This window comes from Episyrphus balteatus, chromosome 1 (genome assembly GCF_945859705.1).
Source record: "Episyrphus balteatus chromosome 1, idEpiBalt1.1, whole genome shotgun sequence".
Lineage (NCBI taxonomy): Eukaryota > Metazoa > Arthropoda > Insecta > Diptera > Syrphidae > Episyrphus > Episyrphus balteatus.
Genome location: NC_079134.1, coordinates 163729883 through 163749835, shown reverse-complemented (window position 1 = coordinate 163749835; position 19953 = coordinate 163729883). Strand labels below are relative to the sequence as shown.

The 19953-nt window shown below is 29.8% G+C and overlaps 1 protein-coding gene across 9 annotated transcripts in view; it reads right to left on the bottom strand.

Annotated features, from left to right (window-relative positions):
• Positions 1-13109, bottom strand: part of LOC129913752 (uncharacterized) — a 123264-nt gene extending 110155 nt beyond the window's left edge. For 7 of the 9 annotated variants that reach the window (XM_055992638.1, XM_055992581.1, XM_055992608.1 and 4 more), the window contains exon 1: positions 11940-13109. The gene's annotated coding sequence lies outside the window, so the exon portion shown is untranslated. The remainder of the gene's footprint in view (positions 1-11939) is intronic. The other 2 variants (XM_055992614.1, XM_055992663.1) reach the window with 1 other exon arrangement.
• Positions 13110-19953: the final 6844 nt, after the last annotated feature.

Sequence of the window (19953 nt, the reverse complement as noted above, 5' to 3'; positions counted from 1 at the left end):
TTCAAATCATACTCTGTACCTACCTACCTACTTTGTGGATAGTTTTTGAAAAGTTATGTTTTTATTCTCCTCTTTAAATTCAAAAACTGGTAATGACAGTGATGGGCATATCCTGAAGCGGAATGAGTAAAATGTACATTGTTCAACCAGAAAAGGTATAGCTTTAATTTTAATTTCCTGAAAATGAAATGTTTAAGGGGTGCAAACAAAATTGCGGCCAGAGAGTGGGTTCTGGTGAAATAACACTCTAAGGAGAACGTAGTAAACAAGAGTCAGTATTGTATTTTTTAAATAAAATATAAAAAAAATAGTACGTATACGCCCCGTAATGCCATTTTTTATATTTTATTTTACAATAACACTGATGTCTTTACCATATCAGAAAGGGGTAATTTTTCACCGCTATGACAGGCAGATTATTTTTTCTAAACGAAGTAGGTGAAAATGCAAAGGTATGTAGATATAAATTAATTAGAACTAACGACAAGACAAATAATAATATACAATTTTTATTCAAATATTACACTGGTTAACAAAATTAAACTTTTTTTTTGTTGCCGAAACAAAAATATACTTTTCTGAAGGTTTTCGGTGTGCTGAACTCGAATCTGAAGTCAAAAAAAATTAATCAGTTTTTGAAATATTACCGTTAGAAAATGCAGTACTTCGGACCTTATTCTTTTATATAAGGAAAATTTTTTGAGCATATTTAGTAACGGTTTTCATAAGTACTATTTACCACCTTTTCAAATCTGTTTAAATCTTTCCGATATCTTTTTTACTGCCCGAGATATCCTAAGTTGTTTGGTATTTTTATAAATTTTATAACGTCATTATCTTCTTTATGATATATGAAGCCAAACCCACTTACTTCAGTTTGAGATATCTCGGGCAATATAAAAGATATTGAAAAGATTTAAACAGGTGTCGAAAGATGGAAAACAGTTCTTATAGGAACCGTTACTAAATATGCTCAAACAATTTTCTTTATACAAAAAAAGTAGGTCCGAAGAATTCAAAAAAACGTATTTTTGCATTTTCTAACGGTAATATCTCAAAAACGGGAGCTGATTAGTTGTTTCTGACTTCGGATTCGAGTTCAGCACACCAAAAACCTTCAGAAAAGTATATTTTTGTTTTGGCAACAAAACCCTTGTAAACCAGTGTTATTTATTTTAAGGTTATTAATAAATAGGTTTATTTCATTTTGTAGAATGTAAAATTAATATCTCATTTTTATGTTTGCACATTAATTTAATACTTGACAAACTTTCCAGTAATATTACTGTGGTGAATCTAATCAGGTTATTTTAGTTGTTTTAAAAAAACCTAAGAAGTTGAACAATGAACAATGCTTAGCAAAAATATGTCGAATCTAACCTTAAACTTCACTTTGCACAATACCCAATTAAATTATTTTTATTTTTTTTTTTTTTTTGGAAAAAAAAGTATTTTTAAAATAACGGAATCTATTCATTTAATACAAAATAAGATAGGTAATTCCCACACTTAAAGTACAATGCACACTATAGGCTTTTTACTAGCCAATAGCAAGACTGGATTGGGTTGAGCTGCTTGTGCTTGTGTGGCTGATCACCCGGTAGCATATATTTTAGTTTAAAGGAAATTGTGTAGCATACCAAAAGTTGTCATTATTTTTTTTACCTGAAAATAAAATCAAATTACGAGTAGGAGGTTTCGACATTACAAAAATGATTAAAAGGGTTTTATTTGTGTTCTATTGTCTCTTGAAGTCTAAAGTATAAAGAAAACAAATTTGTTACAATGGCTGTGGGCTCTCGGCCTACGACATTCCTTTTGACAGAGAGTCTATCAAAAACCTTATAAAAAATTATTACTTTTGGAGTACAATCTCAAGTAGAAGAACAATGGATAGGCATTAATTCCATTTAAAATGATAATTTTAATATTTTATCTAAAAATAGCACGTATACGCCGTAGTGAACCGTTTTGATAAATACACAATTTTTTTAAGTTTATCAAGTATGCAACCATTTTTTAAAATGCAAGCAAATAACTTTTGTTTGAATATTCCACAATACTATTTGATTGACACATGGTTTTTATCAGCGGTGATGACTGTAAGTCAACCTGATAATTCATTTTCTCTGGAAATATTCATATTAAAAATTATATTTTGAAAAACATCCCTGCAAAAAAATGTTCTTCCTACGGCCTTGTATGGCCTGTTATTGTATTTGAAACACGTTACTTTTTTTCAAGGGATTCTCCGCTTACCTCTTACTGAACATACCCTTAACGCAACAAACTTACTTTAGTGGCAATTTGACTTTACAAAATCCCAGTTTAAATTGTGAAAAATTTCTGGTGCGGATATACACTCTCTATGGTGAACTGTTTGAATAAGCCGAATGATTTGTATAGGAGCATATTGTGAACTAATTTTTTAAATTTCTTCTTATTCGTTGTAAATTGAAGCTTGGCATAGTATATAGAAGCCACAAGAATGGAATTTCTCAGAATCTCGCCAACAACAGGAGTATAATCCACTTTAACATTGTTAATCCTTTTTTTAACGCCCTTCTTCCTGCTTGTGCTGATAAAATTTAAATTATCAGGAAAACAAAGGCATCAGTGCAGTGGTGCATTTGTATTGTTGGCGAGAAAGGATGTTAATCAGACGAAGTACTATAATTTTGCGAAAAACATATTAATGCGCAGTTTTCTGAAAAATAAACTTACACTGCAAAGTAGGAAATGATTAACACGTGTGTCGCCTCAGGTTCATATTCGTGCAATTGATTCGTTTAATGCTTAATTTTGTAATAAGAACCATTGTGATGAAAACGTCATTAATTAATTGAGGCTTATTCTTATTTTTTGTGAACTTATATTCTTAAAACTTCTTTAACGTTTGTTTCGATTAAATTAAATACATTTACACATTTAAAGGTTACAAAAAATTTCGTTTTTAACAAAAAAAATGCTTTTATCTAATTGAAAAGAAAGAAAAAATGGTTCGTTTTATTGGTTTCTGCCTAATTAACTTTATTTTGCAATATTATATCCATTAGACAATTAAAGACCGAAAAGTATTTATTGAATATACAAGCATACATATAGTTTATTTTTCAAACCACGCACAGTGTGGTAATTCGCCAATCTGACTGGACAAAATAGAAAAAAAAAAGTTTACCCACATGATTTTAAATCATGAGTTGAGCTTCTCAATACAATGGGTAACTGTAATTCATGTTTGGTTTTTTGTTTTCATCTCGGATTAGCGTAAGCTAAGCTTGAAAGTTGGTTCTTGTCAACAGTTGGATGGAGATAATACAAAGTATTCTATTTTTCGCTTGAGTTTGGTTGACGATTAAAAACGCTGTGGTAGTTTTTTTGTTGTAATTGTTTTTTTTAATTGTTAATCTACATTTGGAGGTAAAGTATTATAATTTTTATTTATTAATTACCATTGCAACTATTTAAAAAAAAAAAAAATTCTGTAAGAAGGCTAGGAAGTGCAAAAAAAAATATCTTTGTTTTTCAATTAGAGGTAAAGTTAATTATTCCGCATTTTTCCGGTCTGAAATTAATTAATTAATGTATTGTGGAGTGTTGTCATTAAGATTAGCTATTTACATGTCTCGCGTTTTCTCGACCGCCATACAACTTTTTTCACTTTTCAAAATGAAGTCAAGATTTTCAAAAAAACAAATTTTCGAAAAATGTGTCAAAACTGCCAAATAAGATCGAAAAGACAGTTTGTTTGATCTTTTAATGAGCAGGTATCATCTTTGGAACATTTTTGACAATAAATAAAAATTAAAAACATATATAAAAGTTTTGTGCTTCAAGTTTAGCGAAAAAAAGACAAAAAAGGTGGAAGACACTTTGGACCGCTCTTTAAACATGAATATCATTTTGCTTGACCAATATTATGTGGTAACTAAATAAACAAAAACAGTAGATAGTGAAACAAAGAAGAAAAGAATTTTTAAAAATTAAAAAAACGGGAAAAATACAACAAACGGAAGGTTAAAAGTGCACCTATCCATTAGAAATAGTTAAAATCAGTAGAATCGCTCTCCGCAAAATTGAAAAAGCATATTCCAATAAAACCGTAAAGGATTTATCGAAATTTTCTTTGAGTGAAGGATCAAAATGTATAAAAGATTAGGTTCTGATCCTCTGGAACCACTGGAATTTTCAACTAATGAAGCATTATCATTGATGAATGATGCTTTTCTGTCGGAACACCTAAAACAAGTTCAATGTAAAAAGCAAGCAAGTGTAAAAGGCCATAAATAGGGTCACGAAGAAATTTAGAGAATTATTAGCTTGAAAAACATCGAAGGTAATATAAACACAGCTGTTTTTAATAGGCCCTTAAGTTTCAAGTTTGCATCGCACAAAAAGGAGTTACTTTTTTAAATTATCTGCAGGTATTTTTAAAGGTGATGCCATTTTTTATGATTGGGAAACATATTTTATTAAAATAATTGCTAAAATTTTAATTTAAAGCATGATATTGAGAAAATAAATCATATATGTCACCTGTCAAAAACGTGTGTAACGGCCATATTATTCACTCTGGATTTAGTTTGGATTTAAGTTAATTTTAAATATTTTAAATCCAATCCATTTAATCTGAATTTCATAAATCCAAGGATTTAATTTTTTGGTCATATTATTCACTCAAAAAAAATTATGTGTTTATTCAATAAATTTTGTATAGTTTGCATTTATCTTTATTTTTCCTTCACAAAATACGTGAAAAAACAACTGAGCACTGTTAAAATTAATTTTACATCTGGATTTATAAAGTTAAACAGACCTCCAGAGAGCAGTTTAAATTTGTTTGGTTTTAACGAGATTGAATTTAAAAAATTGGATTTAAGTAGTGAATATTATGGAATTGGATATATTTTTGACATTTGACATTGTCTACATCCAGATGTATTTTTTAAACTAGTGAATAATATGGCCGTAAAAGTTCTATTTCTTAATAAAAAATAATTTTTCTGCCTCTCTTTTTTCGTGAATAGCAATAGAGTTTTTATTTATTGAGATTTTTCAAGCGTTTTTTTAAATAATTAAGTATGTATATCCAATCATAGAATATGTTTACGGAAACATAAATTAAAAATGCAATTTCTTCACTTTGACCCACTTTTTGAAGAAATTATAGATTTCTATTTAAAAAATCTTTCTTTTTTATAGAATTTTATCTATTCACATTCATTTGTTTAAAACTGTTTAGAAAAAAAGTCGATTTAACGCGAGTTATTAATTTTGTCCACCTAGATTTTTGATTGGCCACACTGTGCAACGAGCCCTTTTTACCCATCATTTTGTATAAGCTTCAATACTATAAGGTTTCTTTTTTTTTATTCTCTTAAAAGAAGAAGAAAAACAATAAAACAAAGCTATTTGCGTCATATTATTCAGACACAATTCTCTCTTTATTAGGATATGAATGGGTATGAAAATGTGAAATAAAACAGACAACTCGAATTGCATACTGAATCAACTTTGCAGACTGAAAATGTCAACATTTTATTTAATGTTTGCTTTGACTTGGCTATAAAACGCACCCAAGAAAATTTCCCAAGTGGGTTGTTGAAAATTTAACACATTTATTTTGTATGTGAGTTAATAAAATGAGAGGTGTTTTTTTTTCTTATTTTCTTGCACACAAAGTCAGTTTTGTTGAAGGAAATTATAACTTTTATGTGAGATGTTGATGTTTTCGAAATTAATTTCCTGTGTGTGTCCTTTGTTCATCGTTTCCAAGAATAAACTACTTGTAAAATTCTTTATAACTTAAAAGTAGATTGAAAAATTAAATTTAAATTTAAACATATTTCGAAACATGCAGTTTCAAATTCAATTATGTGTCATATCAGTTTAACTGACAAGATATCTTCATTGAAACTTAAATCAGGATAAAATGAGGAGTGATTATGTGATTTCCTTATGGGAAGGAGTAATACGCTGTAATACTATCGGTAACACAAATTATTATGAAACAACATCCATATCAAAACATGATTCCCTAAAATCCATAGCAAAAATCTCTTATTACAGCGATCTATTTAATGAGAACTACTATATAACTGAGAATCTATGTTAACCCTATGTAATAGGACTTGCCCATCGTAATACGAAACTAATTGACAAGTCTGGATCAGTTATCAGCTTCTTAATTGGTGGAAATGTTGATTGCATGCTTTTGTAGAGATATGGCAGACAAATGGATTGGTTAATTACATGACAATCTTCATTAATTTATCAAAAACATTATTTTTGGTCTTACTGACTTTTTTTCATATGATGATATAACAATTTGTGAGGGATGAAAAAAATGGCACTTTTGTTACAGATTTTTCTAAGTCACTTTTGTATTTGATATTAAGATAAGTAGAGCAAAGAAATTTCATGAATATGGGAGTGTTGAAAACAAAGTAAAAATCTCTGTGTTTTTCACAGTACACTACCTGTGTTACTTTTAAATAACATGAGTGTTTAATAACACCGGCACACAAAAAAAAAAGTGTCATGAACCAGAAACCAGACCTATCTTTCTATATGTTTTTGGGCACGTTGAATCCGAATTTGAAGTCCGTTTGGCCCCATCACCCTCCAGTTTTGAGCTGTGAGTGCATTTTGTTTGAATTTTTATGACTTTTTTGGAGTTTTTTGCATTTTTCTGAAAACTGAAGGGTGACCGGGCAAAACGGACTTGAAAATCGGATTCAGTGGTCCCAAAAACATATAGAAAGATAGGTCTGCTTCCTGGTACATGAAACTTTTTTTTTTGTGTGCCGGGTATGACAGCGACATGTCGCGACAGTGCTAGCACACAAAAAAAAAAGTTGTATGAACCAGATACCAGACCTATCTTTCTATATGTTTTTGGGACCGCTGAATCCGAATTTCAAGTCCGTTTTGCCCGGTCACCCTCCAGTTTTGAGAAAAGTGTAAAAAAGACCCCAAAAACTACCTTTTTTTGAGTTTTTTGCATATTACTCAAAACTGGAGAGTGACAGGGCCAAACGGACTTGAAATTCGGATTCAGCGGGTCCAAAAACGTATAGAAAGATAGGTCTGGTTTCTGGTTCATGACACTTTTTTTTTTTTGTGTGCCGGTGTAATTGAAATGAGTTAAAATAAAAATCTTCAAATTTGAAAACCATGACAAATCTAATTCAAAGAACAAAGTACCTATGCAGGTTTTCAAAATCTTATGAAATAAGTTTTTAATAGGTATGTGTTTTTTCTTTTACATACATATTTCAGAGAGCCCAAAATTTGTATTTTTGAAAAAAGTACGTATACACCACAGTGTCCTATCCGTATCTCATTTTTCTACAAACAAACAGTACTGTAATTATAAGCTTGTCTGCAATTCAGCAGCAAATAAGTAAGCTAAAGTAAGTTATATTATCCATTATGGGGGTAAATCGCATTTTTAAAATTAAAATATTTTATCAAACCACAACTAAAACAGTTACAATATCATAATCTGAAGTCATAAATCCATTACTTTTTGAAGTTATACTTCTTATGGGAGGGTGAGTATGAAAATTTACTTTTTGACAAGAATGTCAAAGGGATTATGACGCGATCACCCTGGGTAGCAGGGCTGTCGTTTCACCTTTAGAGTAGGCAGTACTTTAGTATTTAAAAATGCAGTACGCCGCAGTACGGCAAACATAAAACACACAACACGTTGCAAGTTACATGTTTCATGTGGCAAAATGCATGTGGCAAGTTGTATGTGGCAAGTTGCATGTGGCAAGTTGCATGTGGCAAGTTGTATGTGGCAAGTTGCGTGTGGCAAGTTGTATGTGGCAAGTTACATGTGGCAAGTTGCATGTGGCAAGTTGTATGTGGCAAGCTGCGTGTGGCAAGTTGCATGTGGCAAGCTGCATGTGGCAAGTTGCATGTGGTAATTTAAATGTGGCAAGTTGCCAGGGTTGCAAAAAGCTCACATTTCAGCTCAGCTCAAATTTGAGCTAGCCCCCAACTTCCAATGCCTATATCTCGGAATTTTGAAGAAAATGAAAAAAAAATTTTTGATGCCAAAAGGTAGAGGGGACTCTAACCTACATTTGGGTTCAACTCTCATCCCTGTAGGTCCACGCGTTCTCAAACCGGGAGAACTTAAAAGTAAAAAAAAAATAGGCACGATTCTGATAAAATAGGCATGATGTGGCGGTTTAATATGGAAGGACATTTTTTAAAAATCTCATAATGTGCAAAGCGTAGGCCCATGACACAAGCTATCATTTAGCATCACTCCCAAAAATTGCTCTCAAGAGGTTTAGCTTCCAGGAGCGTTCAAAGATTCGGGGATTTTTCGAAAAAAAATTTTACTTCAACTTTCAAAGGCGATTTTCTCGGAATTTAAAAAAAAATCGAAAACCCGGATTATACCACTATTGGGTAGCTGAGAATATAAGCTTTCATATGGCACCACTCCCCTGTCTCTAGATCAAAGCGTTCCAACGCCTATATCGCGGAATTTTGAAGAAAATGAAAAAACATTTTTTGATGCCAAAAGGTAGCGGGGACTCTAACCTACATTTGGGTACAACTCCCATCCCTGTAGGTCCACGCTTTCTCAAACCGGGAGAACTTTAAAGTAAAAAAAAAATAGGCACGATTCTGATAAAATAGGCATGATGTGGCGGTTTAACATGGAAGGCGATTTTTTAAAAATCTGATAATGTGCAAAGCGTAGGCCCATGACACAAGCTATCATTTAGCATCACTCCCAAAAATTGCTCTCAAGCGGTTTAGCTTCCAGGAGCGTTCAAAGATTCGGGGATTTTTCGAAAAAAAATTTACCCCAACTTTCAAACGCAATTTTCTCGGAATTTTGAAAAAAGTCGAAAAACCGGATTGTACCGGAATTTTTTTTTATGATAAAAAAAGAAATATTTTACTAAAAAAATAGAAATATATTTACTATTAAAAAAAACCAAGAAAAAAGATCACGAAAAATTATCTGTTTTATTTATAAAAATATCCATGTGTTAAAATAATTCCATTAATAACTAGAACCAACCATCTTAAGCTATTGTGTTTTATAAAAGTTTAAAATATCTTCATATTTCATTATACTTTCCAAATAAAAATCAATGTATCCTCTCACCCATCACAGCTCAGCTCACTTTACCTTAGCTCACCCAACAGCTCAGCTCACCCAACAGCTCAGCTCAACCATCAGCTCAGCTCAACCATCAGCTCAGCTCACTTTATTTACTTTCGTTAACCATATACCGTACGTTCTGAACCGCACAACATGAGTAAATTTCACAGAATAAATTGAAAACTACATGGACGCAAGGAGGATGAAAGAATTAATTAATGATAAAAATGTAAAAAACCTAAGTGTGGATTAATTACTTCATAATAGAAATTAAAAATATCAAATGAAATTCATTTACATATACTGAATGAGAAGTATAAGTTCAGTCGCGTGTACATGTGTACACACACTCTTTTTTTGGTTTGAAATAATGCTTCTTAAGTCAAAAATTTTGATGGGAAATAAAATCGAAGCAAAATTCAAACTTTTATCATTCATTTTCTTTGTTATTATTAATTCTTTTTTACATAATGTACAAGTACATACATATAATGAAACTAAAGCTGGTTTGTTTTCATTATGAGACAATTACCAAATGTTTCATACTTTTATTGTTTAGTATATTTGTTGTTAAGTTTTTAATTTATTTATTTCGTTTTGTTTTTGTTAAATGTGGACAAATTCAGAAATATCTTTTTTAAACCTTTGTTTTTGGTATATTTTGTTGCAATTTACTTCATTTTTTTATTATTTTACTTTGGCATCTACTTATATTTAGTTCCCTTTGGCTTTAATTGTTTCGGCGTTTTTAATTTTTGAAAAAGTCGGTTTTCTGAAAAGAATTAATGATGTATTTTTTTTTTTTGAATTTTTAAGGTGGTGATAAGTGGAACAATTTCTTTCAGTAGGTATGGCATACAAATTTTTGTTTTTAATATTAGAAAATTTCCAAAAAAAAAATTATTAAACTTATTTTTAACGGCTCTAACGATTTTGAATCAAACAAAAAGAAATCACCTTAGAAATCAAATGAATAAGAAAATAAACTTTGCTTTAATAATAACCACAAAAAAATAATACTTATTTACGTGTTTTTTCTACTTAAATGATATGAAAGTGTAAAAAACAACTTAAAAAACGAAGAAAATTGGGTTTGATGCAAAATTGCGGAGAAACGGTTGTACGCAGAAAAAACAAAACTTAAACTGTATCAAATTCTTGATTGGTTGTAAAAAAAATCTTTCAAATCAGACGTATTTTGGCAAAGATAAAGCCAGTTAAAGGAATGGAGATAAAAAATCATTAAAACCGTCATAACTCGAAAACGGGACGAAAACGAGAAAATTACCTCTTAAGTTTTTCGACTTAAAATTACCTCAGGAATCTATGGTTTTGGTTTGGGGCGGTGACTGTGGGACACCCTGTATATCAATAATGATATTGTTATAAGAAATATTAAATATTATGCTCAGCCAGCGATATACCCGCTATCCGAAGTCATGTAAATAAATAAATAGTTTATATTTATAGCATTACTAACACTAACATCAAATTGAAATCATTCAAGCCGTTTTCAAACTAGAAAACTACAAAAAAAAAACTCGTTCACCGGTTCGGGCTGTGGTTCGATGAACTGACATACCCACAGACGAACCGTATAACAGATAGGATTATGAAAACCACTTTCCTGGATATTTGGATTAAGACTCCGATATTATTTTTTACACTAAACCCATACTTGCCCTACACAGCACGTAAACACGAAATTGGATTTATTTTTTTCATTAAGTAAAAATTATTAAAGTTTATTTAACTCTTATAGCCTAAAAATCATTAAAGCGAAATAAAAGAAATTATTTTCCATAAAATTGTTAATTAAAACCATTTTATTTCCTACTAATTCTTTCCTCTTCATTACTCTCCTATTTGATCATAGCTATCTATTTTTTTTTTATTCCACTCAAATTGATCCAATTTCTCGAATCATTAATTCAATTTTCTCCAAAGAAAATAAAACTGAATAAATTCAACATTAAAAATAAAGAAAATACCATCCAAAAAAAAAAGAAAACATTCTGAATCCCTTAATTTCCTCCAAAAAAAACAAGAAAAACAAAAAAAAACACAAAAAGATACAGGTAACCGCATAAAAACAAATAAAAACCAAAAATAGAAAGAAAAATAAAAACAAACCACCTTTTGTGCAATTAAATAAACAACACAAAAAAAAAAAGATTTTTACTTTTGACATCTTACTTCTTCTTCTCTGGTGCTAAAGGATTTCATACAAAAATTCCACCTTTTTTTTTTGTATCATTCTTTGAAAACAAAACTTGTTCAACAAAGATAGACCAAAGTTTTGGCATTTTCCAGATTGTTTCAACCCAACCAGCAGCAATTCCTAAAAATACCCCAGAGCATATGAATACCGGCCATACCGTTTGTGTGATGGTTAAAAAAAAAAAAAAACAAACGAAAAAAAAGAAACAAAATAAAAACAAAAAATTAAACAAATAAAAATAAAAACAACGATGCGAAGACCGTCTATAAATGGGACACTGAGGACTTAATGCACACATCAAAACACATACAAAAAATTGAGATAGATTTTTTAGTTTAGATAAAAATATATCAAAGCAAACTTTGAGAAGAAGCAATATATTAACACGCAACTATAAAGTTCTCTTCCTCATTCTTTCAGCTGTTTTCTGTTATACTCGGTATAATCTAAGTATCTGTGAACTATAAGAAGGGGAGGTAATGCAATTTTAACATTAACATTATCTTTTTGTATATCTTCTTTGCATTTTCAATTTTTTTGTAAATAAAGATATCCATGAAAAAAATTAAGAGCACTTACCTTCACAAAAAAAAAAGTTGGAAAGAGGCTTTTCACTCTAGGTCGGGTCTGAGTACCATTACCAGTACCAGTATCATCTTCAATTGCTTTCGTCCTTTATTTAAGGACTTGTTGTTTATTTATGCTTTTATTATGGTATTTTTTTTTTTCTTTCTACAAAATACTTTTATCGTTCAAATTCATTTTTTTATTCATTCTCTTCCGGAGTATTTAAGTTAAGTGGATTATTATTCATGAGAAGGAATTAATATTGATTTTGTCTTGTGTCGACATTAAAGGGACACTTATACGTCAGGAAGGGGCAGAACACAAAACAATTTTACACACAAAAAAAGGAAAACTTTCAATGTTACACTCACTCCATACTCACTTACACTCACGTTAAAAGGACACAGTTTCGGGTTGGTTTAACAATAACATGTCGTATGCTGACGTTTTTTTTTCGTCTAAGTCGTCATGCAGGTGAGGAGTTTTCTTTTTCGAAAACTTTCCAAAAATATACACGAAAACGCACTGAACGTCTCGAACGACACACAAAAAAGAAAACACTGACGATTTCTTGAAATTGAACGAGGAATTCGTTGGCTGTGGGGCAATCTAGAAGAAAAGTGATTCTAAAAATAATTTTACCATCAACTCTGGGGTATTTGTGGAATCAGGGAGTTTATTCCTGTGTTTTTCCCGACGAGTTCTTCAACAAAAATAACAACAAAACAAGAAAAGAAAACAGAAAGGAAGGGGAAACGAATTGACTTTTGTGTATATTCCAACCGTAAACAAACACCAAAAGACAAATTTGATTATACTACCGCGCACTAAAGTAGATATACACTATGTCGTTGCCCTTGCAAGTTTCAATTAGTTCTTTAAAGCTGTTTGAGAAGTCACAATAGCAGAAAATTGCAACTACAATAATTTACAACCAACAAGAATGTTGAAGGAAGGAAAAGGAAATTAGGAAAACACAATAGTTTCCATCTACTTTCCAAAAACACACTTGTACACAATACCAATAAAATCTTCGAATAACCTATCTTTTCCTTTAAATAAAATGAATGGAAAATACCGTTATAATAAGGAGACTCGCGTTGGGTGCCAGTTTTTTTTTTTTATAGAGAGACAAGAATTTTATACACGTTACCGCCGTTATGGCTGCCACAAAGATGACTGAGAAGAAATTTGTGTGTACTTTCCGGAACTCACTTTCTACTTGCGCTCAGTTGCATTATCCTGTTCTGGCCTAAACTATACTTACTGTAAATAGGAGATTACAACAGTACAGACAGAATTTAGTTCCTCCCTGAGAGTAACCAAGAAAAAAAGACCAAAAGAAGAAAGCTCTCACACAGAGTGTAAAGTATCAACAAAACGAACGAAGCTTCCCTATGTGTGTATGAAAATGTTGAAAAACAGACTTTTCCTCTCCGTAATCACATTCGTATCGTATCTTTTTCTGTACGCAATTGTTACGAAGTTTTCGAATCAAATGCAACAGACTTTCTCTCTCTCAATTTATCTCTCTCTGAAGTTCTCTTTCTTTCTGTCTCTCTATAAATAGAGTAGATACAGTTTTTCTCTTTTATTTTTTGTTAGTTTTATTAGGATTTTACCCAAAATTTACTATGAGTAAAATAAACTAAAATTCATAAGACTGAATTTGTATAAATTTACTTGAGGGAATAAACGAATAAACCCTCTAGGACCAGCCTCTTGATGACGACTTAACATTTGGGGTTTTTTGTTGCTTGTTTTTGTGGCTTTAAACAATTTACCACATAGACCAAATACTATTGTTTGGTTTTTGGTTTATATATAAAATAAATATAGGTATGGTTTTTGTGTATTTGAAATGAATTTTTTGGGAAGGGTTTTTGTTTTTGGGTGATTCCAGGTATTGCATATGTTTGAATTTACATTGAACTTAAGGTTGGAATACATACCTAAGTAATGAAATTTTAGAAACTAATTTAGAGTTTTTCTCTCCATACAATAACACTTAACATTCAAGTTCATTGTTGGCTTACCTATTCTATAAAATAAGTTATGTACCTTGCAGAAAATGTTGGCAGACATCATAATCACCTGTGGGTTAAACTACTAAGGGATTACTCCATAGACCATTGGGAGGAGAGAAAAAACTCTGTTTTTCTTTGTTATCTCTTCTTTTGGAATGATGAAATGTAGTTCAGTCTCAAGGTTGAGAATATATGTATGTATTTAAAAAATAAAATGATCTCTGTACACTTAAAAAAAAATATAATGATACAAAATACACTGACGGAAAAAATACATTGAAGTTGAAAGTCTTTGTTTCAAAGATGAACTACTTTTATTTATGTGACTTTAAGATACGAAACCATCAAAAATTTACCTTTTTTCCACGTTGATTTTAAAATGTTCATCTTCAACGAAAAATCATTCGGAATAATATAGTTAAATCAATGTAGTTTTCATTGATTTTACGTTGTTTTATGGTGGCTTTTCCCTAAGTGTTGTTTATGATTTTTGTCTGAAGAGGGCGCAATAATATATGTAATGCAATTTGACATAACCTATAACTACCGTATAAGCAAAACGCTTCTCCATTTTTTGAATCACGATTAGAAATTTAGAAGTTATGATACCGGTCTAACACATAACCATATTTTCGGCTTTGTCATAGCTTGAGCTTGGGACATACATACCATTGGAGTAGCCGACGCAGTGCCGCGGGTTATCCCACGGATGATTTTTTGGGGCCTTTTGACTAACTGCAATGTTGGCTAATCACACAATTGTTAAGAGCCCAGTGTAGTAAGTACAATTATTGGGCACCAAATAGGTATAAAATAATATTTTTTAATGAGACACTTTAAAAAATTTCATACAATAGGGAAAAAAAATTGATTTTACATCTTTCTAAATACAGTAATCCCTCCCAGATAATGTGAACTAATTTTCCAATTGTCATTAAACCTATAAATCAATATTTATAACTTAAGAATAGGTATAACACAAAATATTTTTTCTAAGCTCAGTTTAAGCATTTATGACGAGCGATGTCAACTAAGGCATAATTATGCCTTTTAGGAGTTATTTCTTTGGCTTGACATTGGCTATTTAACAAAAAAAAACCATATTTTTTTTAAATTTCACACATGTTCGATTTCCCTAGTCAAAAAGTTTTTTTTATAGAAATCAAATTATATTTTTCTAATGGTTTTTTTTTTGCGCTGAGCTCGAATCTGAAGTCAGAAAAATTCTATCACATCACGTTTTTGACATATTACCATGCCAAAAATCAGAAAAATAGTGTTTGTGACGTTCAAAATTCAATATCTCAAAAACTTTGCACGTTAGAGCTATTCTAGTGCTTGATTCAAATTTAAAAGGTCAATGACCATTAAAAAAGTATAATATGGTTTTTATGGAAAATTATTTCTCGCCAATATTACTGTCATTTACGGAAAAATCAATCTTAAAAATCATTTTTTTGTTTTTTTTTTCAATTTTTCTCAATATTTTCTAAAAAAAAAGTATAGTTTTCACACACAATCTTTAAAAAACGGTCTTAAGCTAAATAATTGCATTCCAAACTGTTCAAAAATCAAAAATTTTTTCTGTAACTTTTTTGATCGAAAAATAAGCTATTTTTTCAAATTAAATTCGTCAAAAATCCAAAAATTAATTTTTTGCTAAAAAAAACTTTTTTAATAGATAGAAAACATAACAAAGTAATTTTTAACCAAGTTTTGTTAAAATCCAACTATTTTTGTAAAAGATAAAAATCAAAAAATCGTATTTTTGCATTTTTTTGAAATATTTTTGAGGTTATAGAAAAAAATTGTTTGAGTAAAAGTTGTAGACATTTATCCTACCTACAACTTTTGCATTTGACTTTAGGACAATAGGACGTCTAATTTTGACAGAAATCGTAAAAAACCATGATTTTTGACACCCACCCCACTTTTTCGCCCACCCATCCCCTTTCCCCCAATTTTTGTGTGGGCAGTTTATTTTTTCCCTGTCATATACCATTTATCCTAAATTTTCCCACTACCCTTTTGTTGCTAATAATTTTTTCAACTTTTGCCTTCTGAAAACCGGATTGGCACTGGTCTAAAAAGTTTATTTTAATTTTGAAAAAAAAAAAAAACAAAATCAAAAATTATGTATATCTACGTTTTACATCTTTTTAAAAAAGGTAGTTCGAAGTTTTGATTAAACTTGAATCGTGTTTTTCATGAATTTTTACCAAATTTTATGAGTGTAAAATTTTTCAGATGGATTTATTGAGTGTTGAGAAAAATTTTATCGATTTGGTCGGAAGGCTTTTTCAGACAAATTTTTTTTTAAGTTATACTTTTTTTTGCTGCGTTATGTTCTGAAAATAAATGTCAAAGTGATTAGTAAAGTAGTACCACCTAGTGCTCATAACTTGAAAACAGTTTTGTCAGGGTATGAACCTACTAAGTGAATTTCGGTGACTGAGAAAGTATACACACTCTTTTTTTTATCTTGAAGTGAACAAGAAAATATAAAAAAAGAAATTAAACTTTTGTTATAGGCTTGTACTGACCCGTGCTTAGGAAAAAAACTTTTTCTATAAAGTTTATTAATCAGTAGGTGTAGCATTTCTAATATTCAAAAAAAAAAAAAAAAAAATGCACGACTGGGTCGCACGTACTTGCTCTTGTAGTTCAAAGTATCTTTATCTTAAATATGTATTGGAAAATTAAGATTTTGTTGTGTGTGCAGAAAAAATTTTTTTTTTAATATTGAAAGTTAAAAAAATTTAATTTTTAAAATTTTTTTTCAAAAACTTTTTTTTAATTTTTTTTTACATTTTATACTTCAATTTAATTTCTGTAAATTTTGAATAAAATTGATCTATGCTTTGATGAAATCTATGAACATGAAAAATATGTCAATTTTTGAAAAACGGCAACGCCATATTTCCGTTCTCCGAATTTTTTGAGAAAAACTAAAAAGGCAATTTTGTCAGAATCAATAAGAGTATTATGTGCACCAAATTTAATCAAAATCGTTACAGCCGTTTTCGAGAAAATTGAAATACCTCGAAAACGTTATATGGGAGGTATGTGTTAAAAAAGAGATATTAAAAAAACAAACGGGTCTAGGGAATCACGTATAAATCATCTGTACCAAGTTTCAAACAAATCCATTCATCCGTTGAGGCCCCAGCTCGATGTACAGATGGACGCACAGACGCACACACGCACAGACCGACGCACAGTGGGGCAGCCCCATAGAGTGATGTGATATAAAGGTTGTTTTTTAAACTAAAGCTTTGGGGAAAAAAGATCACGTGTTCTATATTTAACAGTAAAACTGATAAGATGAGCATATTTCTTTTGTTCAAAGTCTTTAATTTATTATTACCCGAATAGCACAGATGGGTTTTAATTTGGCAGATATAACTCCAGTAAAACAATCAAATTGTTTTCCATTAATTTCAGAAACATATTCTTATACAATATTGTAACCCAAAAAGCCGCATTTCCCCTCTTGATTTGCAACAAATTTGTAGCAATTGTGTTTTATAAAGGTTAAATTTTGTTAGTTGTTGGTCTTATTTGTGTTTTCTGAACTTAAAACATGTTTCATGAAAGTTAACGTAATAAGTGTGCAACTATGAATGAAGTCGAACATCAGCTTTACTAATGTTGTAGAAATGTTAAAGAAGGTAGTGACTTTTATTATTTTTGTTAGGATTTGTTATAATTAAATGAAATTTTTGTTTTCGAAAACATCTAAAAAGTTTCCGAAAAGTTATTATTCCATAAAAACATAAAATGTTTTTGTCTTATGATGTTATAAAAAAGATAAAAGTCAAAAGTACAAAATTAATATAATACGTATAATAATTATGATTGAAAATGAAGGTTTTAGTTGTTTATGAACGGAAATTGTAATGCAATTACTATTTTTATCATAAAGATTAATATTTTGCCTCTATAAAATTGACGCGCCACATAAATTATTGAAATTAGAGAAATAAATTGAAAATTGACAAATAATAATTTTTTTATTTAGGTATAAAAGTCGGAAAAAAAAACTGGCTAATGTTAGAAAATGGAATATACACCCTTTTTCACTGAAATTTAATAGGAAACGGTAATAAGAATTTATGAAAAATCATTTTAAATTCATCATATTAAATCAAATTCGAATTATTATGGAAGTTAAAATGGCGCTTGTTGCATGAAACCACACTAAAACAAAAGAATTTCAAATTAAAACTTTCATGTTATTAAACATATAACTTGAACAAAATAGAAACTTATTGTTATAAAACAATCCCTTTCAACCATTTAACAATTTTGGTGCAACAGAGAAATATGCTAGTTTATAATAAAATGTACACTCTGTTACTAAAACATAAGTTTTAGTACTAAGAAATCCTAGCAGCAACGAAACAGATTCAGACGGAAAAATAAAATAAACAACAAACTATCATTCACTTTTAATCTACTTTGTCAGGCTTGCCATGGGTATTTTTTTTGTTTACATTTTTCCTATTTTGCACTTTGTGTTTTTATTTTATGTCACATTAAACCTCCAAATGCTAATTGCCATCTTTTTTTTTTTTAAATGCCATAAATATGAAATTAATAAAAAAAATGGCTACAATCCCTTTCGAATAAAAAACCTCTGACTTCTAGCCTAGGCATCTATTGAAATATGGATCGAATTGTGAAAAAAATTATAAAATTAGATATGACTTTTATATGTGAAAATTAAATTTTGTATTATGTTGGTATTTGTATTATTATTAAAATATTTTTTTGTCCATCCAGAAATCTACGATTTTTATTTTGTGGCCTGTAAATTTGTTTGATTGTCTTAGGCAACTCTGGCATATAATAACATTTCGTTTTGCTTCCATGGATTTTCAACTAAGTACTACAATTAGCATCATCTGTCAAAATGAAAGTATCAAAAACTAATAATCGGAGCTCCAAAAACATAACTATAATATCATTTGGAACTCGTTGTTGTTTCAACTTCAATACATGAAAAAATGTTGTAATTCTAGTTCTATATTTGTTAAACCAAACTTTCAAAAACTTAAATGTAATAAAAACTCTTGAACGAAAAACAAAACAGTTGAGCTACAGTCAATGTCAGTAAAAAGTTATAAATATTATGTTATAACAACTATTAAGCATTCAATTCGTTTATGTGTTGTATGTTGGTTGTTTTGTTTCATTTAAGTGTGGAACAATAACAATAACCAAAACAAAAGAAAAAAACCACTTAAGAAGTGATATGCATGTATAGGTACAAGGTACGGGTGGATCGATTATATTTCTGTTTTTAATATTTTTGATATCAACCATTGATAGAATGTTATGAAAAATGTATGTTTAACTGAGTGTGAAACATCACATAACGCATTTGTTCAGATTTTTGCAAGAGAAAGAATTAAAAGTAAAATATAACTTTTTTAGATATTTCACACTCTGTGACAACTTTCTATAAATGACCGAGATCCAAAAAATAAAAAAACAAAAGTAACATCGATCCATATAAGGAAGTTAAAGTATCTAAAAAAGCCATCGAATAAAATGTAGAATGTGTATAATTATAAACGCAAATTGAAAAATTCAAGCTTTGTTAAAATTTGTATTGTAGGTACCGAAAATGATTTTAATTTGTCTTTAACCAACTATAGGTACTTGAATCATTCCAATGTTATATACATAAATACTTTGTTCTATCCTTAAATATTCTAATCACTACCTTAGTTTGTGTGATGTTGTTTAACCGTTTTTGGTGTATTTCAAATTATTCGCAACTAAACATTTTAATTAAGTTACTAACTTGTAATAAGAGTATGCTGCATAAAGGTTTTATCAATATTTTTGTTGAAAGAAACCAAAATCGAAATTGAATAAGAGTAAATATAACATTTTACCAACTTTTAACTTAGATAATTGTTTATAATAAATTAACAACATCTGCGTTTTTAGAGGAACAAGTTTGAACTTAATTAAAACCTTTAAACAGC